This window comes from Carcharhinus amblyrhynchos, chromosome 7, assembly GCF_965287045.1.
Source record: "Carcharhinus amblyrhynchos chromosome 7, sCarAmb.v2.hapA, whole genome shotgun sequence".
NCBI classification, from domain to species: domain Eukaryota; kingdom Metazoa; phylum Chordata; class Chondrichthyes; order Carcharhiniformes; family Carcharhinidae; genus Carcharhinus; species Carcharhinus amblyrhynchos.
This window is the reverse complement of record NC_137330.1, coordinates 29491703-29505057: the sequence shown is the minus strand read 5'-3', so window position 1 is coordinate 29505057 and position 13355 is coordinate 29491703. Positions and strand designations below refer to the sequence as shown.

Sequence of the window (13355 nt, the reverse complement as noted above, 5' to 3'; positions counted from 1 at the left end):
AACCAACCCTGCTCATGTCTGTCATCTCTTTTATTGCACTGGGTGTAAAGACATGTTCCACCTTGGAGAAGCAAGATGTTACATTAATCTATTTAAATGTAGGTCCCACAGTGCAATTTCAAATTTACTGCTGCTACACAAATTCCCCAAGTTGGGAAACTCAACACTGAGAAGTGAGGCAGAAACTGTTGGCTCCACAATATACTGTTTCAGCACTTCTTGCATGGTCAAAGCAGCAGAAATCCTGTTCACAGGCCATTCAAATAAGCCTTTGGTTCCCTCAGCCTCAAAACGCAACTACCCCCATCCCTCTCAAATAGTATGCTGCCCTCTCCTGCTCTCCTTTGCCATTAACCCCTCTCCCCCAAAAGAGTCTCAAGCCTCTTACTGGTGATCCATCCAGCCCACTGACCAGACTGTCCATTTGGCCAGTTGCTGAGCTGTAGGCAAACCTCTAAACATCAGTAAGGTGCTGCCATTAAGATCAGCAGGACTTCCACATTATTTTAGAATGATAGAAAACCTAGAGTGCAGAAGGAGGCCAATCGGCCCATCGAGTCTAAACTGACTCTCTGAAAGAGCATCCTTTCTGAGCCCAGCCCCTGCCCTATCCCCGTTACTCTATTCATTTACCCAGCTAATCCCCCTAACACATCTCGGGACAATAAAGGGCAACTTAAGAACAAAGGACAACACAGCACGGGAAACAGGCCCTATGGCCCAACGAGCCCGCGCCGCCATTTTAACAATGTGTTTTTCCTCCTCCACCCTTGACCCATGTCTATGCTTATGGTACCCCCATTGGAAACCAGAGTAAGGGGAGAATTTAGCATGGCCAATCCACATAACCTGCACATCTTTGACTGTGGGAGGAAACTGGAGCACCTGGAGGAAACCCATGCAAATACAGGAAGAATGTACAAACTCCATACAGATATTACGTGAGGCTGGAATTGAATTCGGGTTCCTGGCATTGTGAGGCAACAATGCTAACCATTTGTGCATCTTGCTGTGTTCCTCAGCTGCATCCTCCAAGCTTCTTCATAAATATTGGTGCCATAATGTTGATCTCTACAAATCCCTTCACTTTTAAAACTAAATTTTTTGAAGGAGAAAATCTATCTTCATTTGTAGAGGCAAGATTTGATCAGAGATAGTTAGTGTGGTTTTGTCAGAGGGAGGTCATACCTAACAAATTTGATTGAAATTTTTGAGCATGTAACCAAGTGTATGGATGAGGATAGTGCAATTGATGTAGTTTACATGGATTTCAGCAAAGCCTTTGACAAATTCCCACAGAGGGTGGTGACAGAAAGCTGCTTTAGTGGCTGGAGGCCAGTGACCAGTGGTGTACCACAGGGATCCGTGCTGGGCCCCCTATTGTTCATCATTTATATACATGACATAGATGACTATGTGGGGGGGTGGAAGTAGGATCAGTACGTTTTGTGCCGACATGAAAATTGGCTGGGTGGTTAATGGTGAGGTTGAGTATCTTGAGTACAGGAAGATATAGATGAGAAGGTCAAAAGGGGGGATAAGTGGCAGATGGAATTTAACCCTGAAAAGTGTGAGGTGATGCACTTTGGAAGGAGTAATTTGACAAGGAAGTATACTATGAAAGGTCTGACACTGAGAAGTTCCAAAGAACAAAGGGACCATGACGTGTTTGTCCATAGATCTTTGAAGGAGGAAAGACAGGTAAATAGGGTGATGAGAAAGGCATATGCCACACTGCCTTTATCAAACAGGATATAGATTACAAAAGCAGAGAGATCATTACAGAGTTGCATAGGACTTTGGTGAGACCACAGCTGGAGTACTGTGTGCAGTTCTGCTGGAGATTGCTGGCATTGGACTGGGGTAAGCACAGTAAGAAGTCTCACAACACCAGTTTAAAGTCCAGTAGGTTTATTTGGTAGCACCAACCACAAGCTTTCAGAGCACTGCCCCTTCATCAGGTGAGTGAGAGTTCTGCTCATAAACAGGGCATATAAAGACACAAACTCAATTTACAAAATAATAGTTGGAATGCAAGATCCTTACAGGTAATCATGTCGCAAAAGTACAAACAATGTAAGTGGAGAGACGGTTAAGCATAGGTTAAAGAGATGTGTATTGTCTCCAACCAGGACAGTTAGTGAGATTTTGCAAGCCCAGGCAAGTTGTGGGGATTACAGGTAGTGTGACAAGAATTCAAGATCCTGTTTGAGGCCATCCTCATGTGTGCAGAACTTGGCTATCAGTCTCTGCTCAGCAACTCTGCATTGTTGTGCTTCGTGAAGGATGCCTTGGAGAACGCTTACCCGAAAATCAGAGGCCAAATGCCCATGACTGCTGAAGTGTTCCCCAACAGGAAGAGAACACTCTTGCCTAGTGATTGTTGAGCGGTGTTCGTCCATTCATCCATTGTTGTAGCGTCTGCATGGTCTCCCCAGTGTACCATGCCTCGGGACATCCTTTCCTGCAGCGTATCAGGTAGACAACATTGGCCGAATTGCAAGTCTATGTATCGTGTACCTGGTGGATGGTGTTCTTACATGAGATGATGGCATCCGTGTCAATGATCCGACATGTCATGCAAAGGTTGCTATGGCAGGGTTGTGTGGTGTTGTGGTCACTGTTCTCCTGAAGGCTGGGTAGTTTGCTGTGGACAATGGTCTGTTTGAGGTTGTGCGGTTGTTTGAAGGCAAGAAGTGGGGGTGTGGGAATGGCCTTGGTGAGATGTTCGTCTTCATCGATGACATGTAGAAGGCTCCAGAGAAAATGTCATAACTTCTCCGCTCCAGGGAAGTACTGGATGATGAAAGCTACTCTGTCCGCCGTGTCTCATGTTTGTCTTCATAGAATCATAGAAACCCTACAGTGCAGAAGAGGCCATTTGGCCCATCGAGTCTGCACTGACTACAATCCCACCCAGGCCCTACCCCCATACATTTTACCCACTAATCCCTCTAACCTATGCATCTCAGAACACTAAGGGACAATTTTAACATGGCCAATCAACCTAACCTGCATATCTTTGGACTGTGGGAGGAAACTGGAGCACCCAGAGGAAACCCACGCAGAGACAAGGAGGATGTGCAAACTCCACACAGACAGTAATCCAAGCCGTGAATCAATCCCGGGTTCCTGGAGTTGTGAAGCAGTAGTGCAAACCACTGTGCGACCGTGCCATCTTCTGAGGAGGTCAGTGTGGTTTTTTGCTGTGGCGTGTCAGAACTCGATCGATGAGTCGAGCGCCATATCCTGTTCTTATGAGGGTATCTTTCAGCGTCTGGAGATGTCTGTTGTGATTCTCCTTATCTAAACAGATCCTGTGTATACAGAACGCTTGTCCATAGAGGATGGCTTCTTTAACTTGTTTAGGGTGGAAGCCAGAGAAGAAACATGAGACTATTAATTCAGAAACTCAGCTAATGTTCTGGGGACTTGGATTCGAATCCCACCACTACGGATACTAGAATTTGAATTCAGTAAAAAAATCTGGAATAAAGATTCAACTGATGACCATGAAATCATTGTTGATTGTCGGAAAAACCCATCTGGTTCACTAATATCCTTTAGGGAAGGAAACTTGCTGTCCTTACCTGGTCTGATCTATATGTGACTCCAGATCCACAGCAATGTGGACTCTTAGCTACCCTCGGGCAACTAAGGATGAGCATTAAATGCTGGCTAGCCAGAGATGCACATGTTTCATGAAGGAATAAAAATAAGTTCTCTTGCATAACATCCAAAGTAATTTTTATATCAATGTGTAAATTAGCCCATGTCATTGAAAGGGAACGATTTTCAGATTCTTTAGATTTTCTTTTGCACTTGCACTGCTGCCTTTGAAGTTACAGCTGCTTCAGCAAACCAAAGAGTACTGTGGCTTTCTTGCTTAAACGCAGCAGCTACCAATCCCAATTTGTACACAGAATGGATTTTCACCTTTGTAATAATGAGGCCTCACTTTAATCACCAACAGTTGGTGCAATGATTGGGTTGTTCTTGGTTAAAAAGTTGTGAATTACAGATAACATTTATGGGTGATCTTATAGAGGGCTATAAAATAAAAAAAATCTATGATAACTGATTTGACTTAAGTGAGCAGAATGCACTGAGAAAATATGTATTTCTGGATTTAAATAATATAAACTTCAAAAATATCATTGAGCCAAATGTTAACGTACATGAATGCAAAACTTAAACTGCATTGGAGCAACTAATCTTCATGCCCAAAGCTCATTTCCTGACTGGAAGTGATACAGGTAAGGTGTGGAGTGTGCTATAACGTAACAATTTTATGGAAAAGTGATATTCACTAAATGGTGAGAGATTGCAAAGCTCTGAGGTGCAGAGGAATCTGGATGCCCTAGTGCATGAATCAAAAAATGTTAGTGTGCAGGTACAGTAAGTGATGAGGAAAGCCAATAGAATGTTATTACTTACTGTGAGGGAAATTAATTACATAAGTAGGGAGATTATGCTTCAATTGTAGAGGCCATTGATGAGACCACAATAGCAGTACTATGCATAGTATTGCTCACCTTATTTAGAAAGGATATAAATGTGTTGGAAGCAGTTCAAAAAAGATTACCAGACTAATAGCTGGAATGGGTGGGTTGCCTTATGAGGAAAGATTAGGTAGGCTTGACTTGTATCCTTTGAGTTTAGAAGAGTAAGAGGTGACTTGATTGAAACATACAAGACTCTGAGGGGTCTTGATGGGGTGGATGTGGAGATGATATTGACTCTTGTGAGAGAATCTAGAACTAGGGTTTGCCCATTTAACATGGAGATTAGGCAAAAATTGGTTCACTCAAAAGGTCGTGAATGTTTGGAATTCTCTTCTTGAAAAACTGGTGGAAGCAGAGTCCCTGAACATTTTTAAGGCAGCTCCTTGGTAAGAGGGTGAAAGGTTATTGATGGTAGGTGAGATGCAAATGTGAGGTTACTATCAGTTCAGCCACAACCTTATGAAATGGTGGACCAATTTTGAAGGGCTGAAAGCCTACTCTTGTTCCAGCTCCTTATTCATATGCATGTTTGTAAGTTCATGAGGTGCTTAAGATAAAAATGTTTTAGGGAAGGGAATCTGCTGTCCTTGCACAGTCTGACCTACATGTAACTCCAAGCATTCAGCAATATGGTTGCCTGTTAAATGCCCTGTGAAATAGCCTGGCAAGCTACTCAGTTATATCAAAACATTATAAATTCAGAAAGGAACAAAACAGGACAGAATATCCAATTAAGGTACTGGAAATAACAATTGTACAATCACCCTGTCAACCTTGCAAAGTCCTCCATATTAACATCTGCTGGCTTGTGCTAAAATCGATAGACTTTCCCACAGTCTATTCTAGCAACAGCCTGACACAATCATACTGATAGAAGCCTAGTCTATGATTTCCCAGGCATCACCATTACAATCCCTATCCTTTCCCACCAGCAAGACTGAACCACCAGGGTTGACGGTGGCAGCACAGTAGCATGGAGTCAGGATGGAGATGTTCCTGAAATCTTCAACATTGACTCTGCACTCCCTGAAGTCTCATGGCATCAGCTTAACCCTGGGCAAGGAAACCACATGGTGTTTACCATCATGGCATTACTATCACTGAATTCCCTTCTGTTAACATCCTGGGTGTTATTGTTGACCAGAAAATTGGATGAGTTGCTTAAATACTGGTATCAGGCCAGGTCAGAGGCTGGGAATCCTTCAGGGAGTAACTCAACTCCTGATTTCCCAAAGCCTGTCCTGCATTTAAAAGGCACAAGTCAGAAGTAGTGATGAAATACTCCCCATTTGCCTGAATCAGTGCAGCTCCAACAGCAATCGAGAAACTTGACACCATCAAGGGCAAAGCACCCCACTTGATTGGCACCATCTTCAATATTTAGTCCCTCCACCAATGATGCACCAAGTTGCTAGGGTTCTGGAACATGACGTAGGCAAAACCAGATAAGCACGGTTCCTCGAGCCAGATGGAATTTTATGACAGTCTGGTAGTTTCCTTGTCATTATTGCTGGCACTGTTATTTTTAAAAAATAAATGCAATTGATTGGATTTAATCATGGAATTTGAACTTCTTTTCCTAGATCAATTTAGATCAATTGTCCAGTAATGTAACCCTTATTGTATCCCAGCATGACAAAGCAAGAACATAATTCCATTGCTGCACCACCCCTTTAACTTCCATTTTGCCTACAAATCACCCTTTCCAACTCTCCAGAAGTTGGCAGAGTTTCTAGTTTTTTTAGTTTTAGTTTTATTTATTAGTGTCACAAGTACATTTATATTAACATTGCAATGAAGTTATTGTGAAAATCTCCGAGTCGCCACACTCTGATTAGGGGATGTCGCATCAGTTGGGGTACTCAGAGAGAATTTAGCATGGCCAATGCACCAAACCAGCATATCTTTTAGACTGTGGGTGGAAACCTCAGCATCCAGAAGAAACACAATCAAACACGGGGAGAATGTGCAGACTCTGCATGGACAATGACCCAAACCAGGAATCGAATCTGGGTCCCTGGCACTGTGAGGTAGCAGTGCTAACCACTGTGCCAAACAGCGTGGGTAAAAGGATTTATCTGATACCCAATCCAACTCACAACTCACATGGGCATGGAATGTTTTTTGCATTTTTAGTGTTCACTGCCAACATAACTACATGCAACATGTTATAGACACCCACTTTAAACCAACAGTTTAGTTCAATTTCAACTCAAACATTAATATGATGTTCCACTTTTTTCATGTTTCTTTTATTGTTAGAGATACAATCTTCTCAGGAAAAATGGAAATAATTTCCTTTAATTCTTTAGCGGTGACACAGTGGCACAGTTGTTAGCACTGCTGCCACATAGCACCAGGGACCTGGATTCAATTCCTGGCTTAGGTACTATCTATACAGAATCTGCATGTTCTGTCCATGTCTCTCCAGGTGCTCCCACAGACCAAAAGACGTCCTGATTAGGTGCATTGCCCATGCTAATTTCCCCCTCAGTTTACCCAACTAGGCGCCGGAGTGTGGTGACTTGGGGATTTTCACAGTAACTTCATTGCGGTGTTAATGTAAGCCTACTTGTGAGACTAATAAATAAATAAAGCAGCTCCTGTATAGAATATTGGAAACAGTACTCGGGTAACTCAAAGGGATCAGCTTCAATTAGCATACCTAAAAGCAATATGTTTATTCAGAACCTTTTTCATTACCTGAGCAATTATTTTACAAGCAGAAATATAAAATAAAAGCTAAACCAAATGCAACTTCATTAAAAAATCATTAAATAGCAATATTTTAAAGTGTAGTGTTTCACTAGCCACATTCGTCAAGTCCCTGAGTAATACTCAAGAGTTTGGGCAAGATAAAGAATTCTGAGGAGAAAATGGACCGCAAGATGCAAAACTTGACAGGTTTCTATGAGCACTGTGATAATTTGTCATTTGTATGCATATTTATATTATATTGCAACAATAACTCCAGGGGTCAGCTGTAAAGGAACAGTGCTTTATTGCACAAAATAAAGTAAAGCAAAACCACAAGCCGTGGTGAATGCAAACAGCCCCCAACTGGGACAATGCAATAATGGACCCACTCAGGGGTCTGCTTTATACAGGGCTTGGTATACGAGCTCCACCTGTTTGGTGAATTACCGATCACCAGGGAACTCATTTTCAAGAAGTCCAACAGGGAGGTCATTAAGTGATTCCCCATACAAGTCCTGGGGGTTATCACAACTAGAAACCCTCCTACGTTGGAGTAAAAAGCATTTTACACGCAAGTAATTTCATTGATTCGCTTCCTACTTTCCAGATATTTAATTGGTGCTTCACTTCATCGCTTGATTATTTATTGGTTCCTGACCAGTTTGGCAATATTACAAGCAATCAGCATCACTTCCTTAACAGAGCTTTCTTCCTTTCTGAACATATCCAAGCTAATGATGTAGAATTACCGCATTTTTATGCGGACAGCTGATAATTAATTACTGAATTGTTCATTCAAGTGGACTTTTAGAATGGAAACAAGAAACTCGACACATCAGCTTTTTGCAGCAATGTGAAGCAGGAAATTCAGATTAAGCTGCTGAATAAATACCAATGTAAATCTAATTTTGATCTGATTAAATAATACAGCAGCCTGAGCTGCAGGAGGTAACTTAATATATTGGAGTATATGAACTGGCTTGCTTCAACAGCCTTCACAATAAACCTCAGGGGGTGAAACTCACCTTGGGTCATCCTGACCCAAACTAAACAACGTCTTATTGGGATTGAAAGAGTGAAGAGAGTATTCACCTTCCTTCTCAAAAAATCAAACCTCAGCTATTTATATTACTGCTGCTGCACACTGGCCATACTGTCTGTTAAAGTATTAGCAAAGTTTGTTGTTTTCAAATCCTATGATAGGAAGTGTATTAACTTGCTAAGTCAAGATTTGATTAATACTCCTCAAGTAAAGAAAATATGCTGGATTTTACATCTGTTTTGGATATAATAGATTTCCTACAATACAGGAGGAGGCCATTCAGCCCAGCAAGTCTGTACCAACCACAACCCACCCAGGTCCTATTCCCATAGCCTCACATATTTATCCTGCTAATCCCCCTGACACTAGGATCAATTTAGCATGGCCTATCAACCTAACCCGCACATCTTTGGACTGAGAGGGGAAACCGGAGCACCCAGAGGAAACCCACGCAGACTTGGGGAGAAAGTGCAAATTCCACGTGGAAATGACCCGAGGCCAGAATTGAACCTGGGTCCTTGGCGCTGTGAGGCAGCAGTGCTAAAGACTGTGCCACTGTGCTGCCCTGTTAAATAGAGTGATTCACTGTGGCTAATATCAGCAATGATTTATATTGAGACTGTTCATCTTATAGTAATGTTTTAAACAGGAACAAAGCAGCTCTCCCAGCTAAGATTTGCAAAGAAGCCAATCAGGAATGTGGAGAGATGATAAAGATAGGTGTTGTGGGGGAGCTTGTGCATGTGCTTAAAGAGAGTAACAAATTTTGCTTATATATTAGTACCTTTCTCTTCACACAGATGTCAGCTGTGGCTCAGTAAATAGTATCCTCACCTCAGCGTCTGAAGGCTTTGAATGTCATGCCAGACATTTGAGCACAACTTCTGGGCTGATAATGCAGCACTCTTTCATAACTGCATTCAACTGTCTTTCAGATGAGACATTAATTTGAGGCCATCTCTTCCACCTGAGGTTGATGTAAAGTTACCCATAATACTTTTCAAAGAACAACAGTGCTTCATATATTTACCCCTCAACCAGCTGCACTAGAAAAAAGATCTGGCCATTACGTTTGTGGTTGTGATACGGTACTTCACAAATTTGATGCAATGTGTTCTTCACCACAACAGCTTTGGGATGTCCTGAGTTTGTGAAAGATGCTATATAAATACAAGTCTATCTTTCTCTCACAACCTCTTGGAACAGGAGTAGGCCAATCAGCTTTTTGATTCTGTTCCAACATTCAATTACACACCATTTTATGAAATAGGAGCAGAAGTAGGCAATTTGGCCCCTTGAGCCTGCTCCGTTATTCAGTAAGATCATGGCTGATCTGTTTGTGTTTCAAATTCCACATTCCTATCTATTCCTGATAACCTTGGATTCCCTTGCCGAAGAAAAATTGATCTACATTTGCCTTTAAAATGTTCAATGACCCCATCTTCTGGAGCAGAAAGTTCTGGGTTCACAGAGAAAAAATTCTTAGTTCATGGCTGATCCTTATCTTAACTCACTCTTCTGAAATAAAATTATTAAACTCTGTTTGAAATTTTCAACACTGTTGTGATGCAGGAACTGCATGGAGAAGTCCAGCACCACCTTGCAGATCTCAGCTCTCAAAGGCACATGCAAACAGTCCAGCAGTTTGTCATCCAGCAGATTACAGGGTTGCTGAAGCACACCTCTTGGGGAGGGAGATATAATGGTATTGTTATTGTCTAGTAATCCAGAGATCCAGGGTAATGCTCTATGGACACCTGCAGATGGTGGAATTTGAATTCAATAAAATTCTAGAATTAAACATCTAACAGTAATAGGAACCCAGGTTCAATTCTCGGCTTAGGTCACTGTCTGTGTGGAGTTCACACATTCTCCCCGTGTCTGCATGGGTTTCCTCTGGATGTTTCAGTTTCCTCCCACATTCCAAAGATGTGCAGGTTAGATGAATTGACAATACTAAATTGCCCCTTGGTTTCAAAGGGACTAGCTAGGGTATATGCATGAGGTTGTGGCGATGGAGCCTGGGTGGGATTGTGGTCAGTGCAGACTTAATGGGCCGAATTACCTCCTCCTGCACTATAGGATGATCATGAAACACTTGCTGTAAATCTCCTCTGATTCACTAATGTCTTTTAGCAAAGAAATCTTTACCTGGCCTGATCTACATGTGACTGAGGGATGTTTTCTGCAATGAAATATACTGGTGTTTTAAACATTAATAAAAAAAGCTGCAATTTGTACAAAGGGAAACTTACAATTAGGAACTAGGTACTGAGAACTCTTAATTTTAATTAGATTGTCTTCCTGAAATACCGTAGTTAGGTCTTTTTTTTTTACAATTAACAGTGACTTAAATGTTGGAATACATATAAAATATCAGTCTCATCAAATGATTCAATGGTTGCCATAGTCTCAAGTGAAATGCACCTTCTCCAGTCATGGAATAAGCATCACGTTGCACGTTTCATTCTACAGCAAAGCTATAAATGGTCAGAACAGTTTGATTGTGATTTCTCCTCCACCCCCAATGACTGTTGATTCACTACCAGCAAGTCAGGTACATAGAGAATGACTATATGAGGTGCTGAAGGAAAGGCAATGCTCAGAGCAAAACCCCATAAGGGAGAAGAAGTAAAGGGTCAGTCGTTTTTGTTGGAAGAAAGATAGTTGTAAATTGTCACTTTTGTATCAAGAGATGCTTTCATAGGGAAAATAGAAAAATATTAAGATCAGTTTATTAAAAAAAAGAAAGATTTACTCAAAAGAGGAGAAGGAGGTTGGTTGAAGTTTCTTCACTCCTATGCAAGAAAAATCAACGTTTCTCATCTTTGACCAGTATTGTAGCATTTTATTTTAAAACTTTATTCCAATCCAGTCCAACCAAATTAAATCCCATTCAGAGTCCCAACAAGTTGGGACATTCCCGATCCAAGACAGGGCTCTCCTCCTGTCTTGGGCTTGATCTACATGATCCAAGCAGACTGGAGTAGGTGTAGCTCCTCCGCCAAGGCTTGATCCCTTTTGCATCCTAGCCAAAAGGCCGAGATGCTGCTTTAAAAAATTGCTTCAAATGAATCTGAAATGTAACCTAATGACTTCAACCAAGCACAGCATGTCGATACTACGCTTGATCTTAGCCAAAAGGCCGAGAAGCGATATTGTAGCAGATACCATACCTGGAATGGAAGGGACAGGAAGGCACAAAGTGGACAGTGTCTGAAGGTGGGTATGCAAATTACAATGCCCAGTTAATCAGCACTTACTGTTTGCAACGCTAACTTATTGCTATTTATTTTACTCATTTTTGTTTGTTTATATATACAATTCAATCCAATCAAAGTCCACATCAGAGTCTTATCAAGTGAGACATTCCCAATCCAAGCTGGCAAGACAGGGCTCTCACCTCCTGTCTTTGGCTTGATCTACATGATCCAAGCTGATTGGAGTAGGCATTACACCTCCTCCAACGCTTGATCTCATTTGCATCTTAGCCAAAAGGTTTAGATGCCGCTTTTAATAATTGCTTCAAATGAAGCCACAATATAACCTTATGACTTCAACCAAGTACGGCATGTTGATACTACACTTGATCTTAGCCAAAAGGCTGAGAAGCGATGTCCTTTTCACATTTGAATGATCTCAATGTGCAACCAGTTAATTGACTATCCCTTAGCTGGATGCATCAGCAGGGGGCAATGACATGAAAAGCTACCACTACTCAAAGCCAGCCTGCTTTTCTTAAAGGTCTGGCTTAAATTAGACATGAGGAGTAAGACTTGAACATTACACCAGTTGCAGCCAAATCACAATATCACAGCTCACCTGGATAACTGAAAATAAGGGAACAAACAATGAGTTATCGCAGGAAGTAGCACTGCAGTATTATTGGTGCAGAATGTAGTGTTACAATCATGGCTAAGGTGTTGACAAAGATCATCTTACTATAAGGCAGGTCCATTCAAAAGTCTGATAACAGCAGGGAAGAAGCTGTTCTCGAGTCTAACGGAAGAAGGTGGAAGAGAGTATATCCAGGGTTTGTGGGTTCCTTGATTATGCTGCCTGCTTTTCTAAGGCAGCAGCAAGGGTAGACAGAATTAATGGATGGGAAGCTGGTTTGCATGATGAACTGGCTACTTTCACAACCCTTTGTAGTTTCTTGCGGTCCTGATCTGAGCAGGAGACCTGCCTGTGATACATTTGGAAAGGATGCTTTCTAAGTTAAAGTGAAAGTTATTCATTTTAAAGATATTAGTGTCATATTAACACATTAGTGAAGACATTAGTGACACATTAGTGTCATATTAACACTGCAGTGAAGTTACTATGAAAATCCCCAAGTTGTCACACTCCAGTGCCTGTTTGGATACACTGAGGGAGAATTTCGTATGGGCAATGCACCAAACCAGCATTTCTTTCGGACTGAGAGGGGAAACTGGAGCAAACACGCGCAGGCTCGGAGAGAATGTGCAGACTCTGCACAGGCAGTGACCCAAGCCGTGAATCAAACCTGGGTCTCTTGCACTGTGAGGCAGCAGTGCTAACCACTGTGCCACTGTGCTGCCCATATGTAAAAATTGGTGAGAGTCATAACAAACATGCTGAATTTCCTTAGCCTCTTGAGAAAGTAGAGATATTGATGGGCTTCCTTAACTATAGTTTCAGCATGAAGGGACCAGGTGATCTGGTGACCAGGGTTCTTGGTGATCTGGACAACTAGACACTTGAAGCTCTTAACCATTTCCACTTCATCCCCATTGATGTAAACAGGGACATGTTCCCCCCTCCCCTCCCTAAAAGCAATGACGATTACCCCCCACTCTCCCCCATGCATGTCCATGAGCCAGAGTTACCACTGTGAGCCTTGGTTTGTTTGGATTGCAGCTGAATATTGGAGTCACGTTGTGAGGCAGTAAGATAGCTTGCTTGAACTCACACAAATTGGGACCTTTCAATTAGACACTAGTGAATTGGCTAGTGTCTTCTCCTGGATGAAGACAATGCTGATCTGCAGCTTTTTTTCCACCATGATCACTGGCCTCCCTCCAATCATGAACGGCCCCAGTGGCAAAGGAGCCCCCCCACCCCCACTGATTGCCCCATGGCCCCTCTCT

At 42.0% G+C, this 13355-nt stretch overlaps 2 non-coding genes across 2 annotated transcripts; both read right to left on the bottom strand.

The window, feature by feature from the left end:
* Nucleotides 1–11209: 11209 nt before the first annotated feature.
* LOC145345788 (U2 spliceosomal RNA) lies at nt 11210–11401 on the bottom strand. The gene has a single exon (XR_013887172.1). It is a non-coding gene; the product is annotated as a U2 spliceosomal RNA (small nuclear RNA).
* Nucleotides 11402–11661: 260 nt separating this feature from the next.
* On the bottom strand, nt 11662–11860 carry LOC145345780 (U2 spliceosomal RNA). Its single transcript, XR_013887164.1, has one exon. It is a non-coding gene; the product is annotated as a U2 spliceosomal RNA (small nuclear RNA).
* Nucleotides 11861–13355: the final 1495 nt, after the last annotated feature.